General features: G+C 51.8%; 3 non-coding genes across 3 annotated transcripts in view; all 3 read left to right on the forward strand.

Annotated features, from left to right (window-relative positions):
• Positions 1-1,718: 1,718 nt before the first annotated feature.
• LOC149512245 (18S ribosomal RNA) lies at positions 1,719-3,525 on the forward strand. Its single transcript, XR_016332912.1, has one exon. It is a non-coding gene; the product is annotated as an 18S ribosomal RNA (ribosomal RNA).
• Positions 3,526-3,818: 293 nt separating this feature from the next.
• Positions 3,819-3,974, forward strand: LOC149512246 (5.8S ribosomal RNA). The gene has a single exon (XR_016333003.1). It is a non-coding gene; the product is annotated as a 5.8S ribosomal RNA (ribosomal RNA).
• A 239-nt stretch (positions 3,975-4,213) lies between these two features.
• The window catches only part of LOC149512247 (25S ribosomal RNA), a 3,387-nt gene continuing 3,279 nt past the window's right edge, over positions 4,214-4,321 (forward strand). Inside the window, exon 1 of the ribosomal RNA XR_016332947.1 lies at positions 4,214-4,321. This exon is cut by the window's right edge and continues 3,279 nt beyond it. This is a non-coding gene — a ribosomal RNA (25S ribosomal RNA).

The raw sequence follows: 4,321 nt of genomic DNA on the forward strand, positions 1-4,321 counted from the left end.
GCGGGCTCTTACCTTGACCACCATCGACAGAAGATGGCCCCTGGTACGGGCAGTTGCCTTGAACACCATCGACACGTGCTGGCCCCTGGTGCGGGCGGTTGCCTCGAACACCATCGGCACGTGCTGGGCCTTGGTGTGGGCAGTTACCTCGACCACCATCGACAGAAGATGGCCCTTGGTGCAGGCGGTTACCTCGAGCACCATCGACCTAAGCCGACCCTTGGTGTGGGCTCTTACCTCGACCACCATCGACAAAAAATGGCCCCTGGTGTGGGCGGTTGCCTCAGACACCATCGGCACATGCCGGGCCTTGGTGTGGGCACATGGCTCGATCTGGTGTGGATGGTTACTTCGACCACCATCGGCACACACTGGCCCTTGGCGCGGGCAGTCGCATCGACCACCATCGATACGCGCTGGCCCTTGGTGCGGGCACATGCCCCAACCACCATCGACACCAGCTCACCCTCGATGCGAGATATGCCTATTTGGAAAAAGTGTCCCCGTTTCAGACACTTTAACGTCTACTGGTAGCATATATGTAAAATCTCTAATGCTCTTTAGGGGGTGGTGGTCCGGCATCCCCTCTCCCTCTCTTATGGGGGGAGTAGGTGTGCATGATGGGCCTCCCATTGCGTACACCCAGGGTAACATCCCTCGAGTGAAATACAGGGCGTGCATGCCTTCCGGCCATTTTGTCTGATGACTAGTTACTCTAGTGACTGGCAGGCACCCATGGCCTCGATCGGATGGCGTGCATGATAAAGGGGAGCTGAGCTCGAGCCCGTGCACACGGTGGATGCTGCCTTAGACCCCAAACCAAGTCTTTGAATCAAGCAACGGCTTCTTGGGGTGGTGCGAGTAGAAGCCGTGATTGCGGGCTTGGCCTAGCCAGGTCTCTCGGTATTTGATGGTCTCGTGGTCCCTTCTCATCAACCATAAAATACCTAGGCCTCGACGAGGCCGTGCAAGCAGCTGACGCTACCCGAGACCCCAGGAACAAGTCCCTGAATCGGTCAACATCCCTCTGGGGTGGTGTCAGCGGAGCTCGTGCGTGCGGTCTCGGTCGAGCCAAGCATTGGTGGTGTCACTTTGTTGTTGCCTGTCGGATGGCAGGGGCAGTCTCGTGGCCCTTGCTTATGTTTTTCTCATGCCAAGCGGTTGTGGTGTGGCCTCGCACATCATTTCCTCCGCTCGCTCGTCGAGTAATCGATTGCGTGGGTTATGGACCGGCGCGCGTGGATGGTGCCACTTGTACGCAATGGCTATATGAGTAGTGCTATGGTTGTGCGTGTTGGTAGGCTCCATGCTCGATGCATCGAACTGCCGACCCGTCATCCTCTTCAATCTCCCCCCATGCAGTCATCGTACCCAGGGGGCGCGATCGGGATCTTGTGTTGCATACTTGAATCGATGGAAATCGGATGTCTTGCCATCCCTCATCTATCTCATGTCCCGAAGGCCATGGGTCAGACGTCAATCATGGTCGATGTCCCAAGCGTGCCACCCAATCCTTCATGGTCGAATTGGTGCACTGGCGTTCGATCGTGCTCTCGGATGTGAAACATTTAACGGGCGCGGGCTCTCAGCCCCCGTTCATTCGATGCTACGCATTTTACGTGCTCGACATGCACGACGCTTGTGCTCCACGTCAGGCTCTCTCCACCACTCGGTCGGTGTGTCGAGGCCCACGCGGTGCCAACATCCCAAAAGAATGCTACCTGGTTGATCCTACCAGTAGTCATATGCTTGTCTCAAAGATTAAGCCATGCATGTGTAAGTATGAACTAATTTAGACTATGAAACTGTGAATGGCTCATTAAATCAGTTATAGTTTGTTTGATGGTATCTACTACTTGGATAACCATAGTAATTCTAGAGCTAATACGTGCAACAAACCTCAACTTCTAGAAGGGATGCATTTATTAGATAAAAGGTCGACGCGGGCTATGCCCGTTGCTATGATGATTCATGATAACTCGACGGATCACACAGCCTTTATGCCGACGATGCATCATTCAAATTTTTGCCCTATCAACTTTCAATGGTAGGATAGTGGCCTACTATGGTGGTGACGGGTGACGGAGAATTAGGGTTTGATTCTGGAAAGGGAGCCTGAGAAACGGCTACCACATCCAAGGAAAGTAGCAAGCATGCAAATTACCCAATCCTGACACGGGGAGGTAGTGACAATAAATAACAATACCGGGCTCTATGAGTCTGGTAATTGGAATGAGTACAATCTAAATCCCTTAATGAAGATCCATTGGAGGGCAAGTCTGGTGCCAGCAGTCGCGGTAATTCCAGCTCCAGTAGCGTATATTTAAGTTGTTGCAGTTAAAAAGCTCGTAGTTGGAACTAGGGTTAGGTCATTCAGTTTGCCTCACGATGAGCACCGATCTACTCATCCCTACTACCGACGATGCGCTCCTAGACTTAATTGCTCGGGTCGTTCCTCCAGCGCTGTTACTTTGAAGAAATTAGAGTGCTAAAAGCATGCCTACGCTTGTATACATTAGCATGGGATAACATCATAGGATTTCGATCCTATTATGTTGGCCTTCGGGATTGGAGTAATGATTAACAGGGACAGTTGGGGGCATTCGTATTTCATAGTCAGAGGTGAAATTCTTGGATTTATGAAAATTGAACAACTGCGAAAGTATTTGCCAAGGATGTTTTCATTAATCAAGAACGAAAATTGAGGGCTCGAAGACGATCAGATACCGTCCTAGTCTCAACCATAAACAATATCGACCAGGGATCGGTGGATGTTACTTTTAGGACTCCGTCGGTACCTTATGAGAAATCAAAGTCTTTGGGTTTCGAGGGGAGTATGGTCGTAAGGATAAAACTTAAAGGAATTGACAGAAGGGCACCACCAGGAGTGGAGCTTGCGGCTTAATTTGACTTAATACGGGGAAACTTACTAGGTCTAGACATAGTAAGGATTGACAGACTGAGAGCTTTTTCTTGATTCTATGGGTGGTGATGCATGGCCATTCTTAGTTGGTGGAGCGATTTGTCTGGTTAATTCTATTAACAAACGAGACCTCAACCTGCTAACTAGCTACATGGAGGTGATCCTTCGTGGCTAGCTTCTTAGAGGGACTATGGCCGCTTAGGCTAAGGAAGTTTGAGGCAATAACAGGTCTGTGATGCCCTTAGATGTTCTGGGCTACACGCGCACTACACTGATGTATTCAATGAGTCTATAGCCTTGGCTGATAGGCCCAGGTAATCTTTGAAATTTCATCGTGATGGGGATAGATCATTGCAATTGTTGGTCTTCAACAAGGAATTCCTAGTAAGCGCGAGTCATCAGCTCGCGTTGACTATGTCCCTGCCCTTTGTACACACCGCCCATCGCTCCTACCGATTTAATGGTTGATGAAGTGTTCGGATCGTGACGACGTGGACGGTCCGTCGCCCGCGACATCGTGAGAAGTCCACTGAACCTTATCATTTAAAGGAAGGAGAAGTCATAATAAGGTTTTCATAGGTGAACCTGCAGAAGGATCATTGTCGAAACCCCACTCGACGGACGACCCGCAGATGCATTAACGAAACATCAAGGGGGCGAGGGTGCCCCAGCGCCCCGAGCCCCCTCCGACCTCGGGAGGGTGCGCGGTCACTTTGTCCCCCTACAAGACGGGCGAAACGATCGGCGTCATCTTGCCCGTCATCGAACAACGAACCCCTGACGTGAATCGCGCCAAGGAATCGAAACAAAAATAGAGCGCGCGCACCGTCGCCAACCCGTCCGCAATGCATGCGCGGGCGGCGTCGTGACTCCTTTTGTCACGAAAAAATGAAATGACTCTCGGTAACGGATATCTCAGCTCTCGCATCGATGAAGAACGTAGCGAAATGTGATACTTGGTGTGAATTGCAGAATCCCATGAACCATCGAGTCTTTGAATGCAAGTTACACCCCAAGCCATTAGGCCGAGGGCACACTTGCCTGGGTGTCATGCACCGTCGCCCCCCCTTTGACCCCCTGTTCTTTCGGCTCTGGGGGAAGGAGGGAGGCGAAAGATGGCCTCCCGCGATCCTGTGGGTCATAGTTGGGCCAAAAGCGAGTCCCCGGCAATGATAGCACCACGATCATCGGTGGTAGAGCTCTCGACGTGCCTCGTCCCCGGTGACGCGCGCTCGTTGTCCACCCGGACCCCTTCGAACCCCCCGCATCGCTCGGTCGATGCTCACGTCGTGACCCCAGGTCAAGCCAGATCACCCGCTGAGTTTAAGCATATCAATAAGCGGAGGAAAAGAAACTTACCAGGATTCCCCTAGTAATGGCGAGCAAATCGGGAAGAGC

Source organism: Durio zibethinus, chromosome 23, assembly GCF_047325235.1.
Source record: "Durio zibethinus cultivar Kanyao isolate XHJ-2024 chromosome 23, ASM4732523v1, whole genome shotgun sequence".
Classification (NCBI taxonomy): domain Eukaryota; kingdom Viridiplantae; phylum Streptophyta; class Magnoliopsida; order Malvales; family Malvaceae; genus Durio; species Durio zibethinus.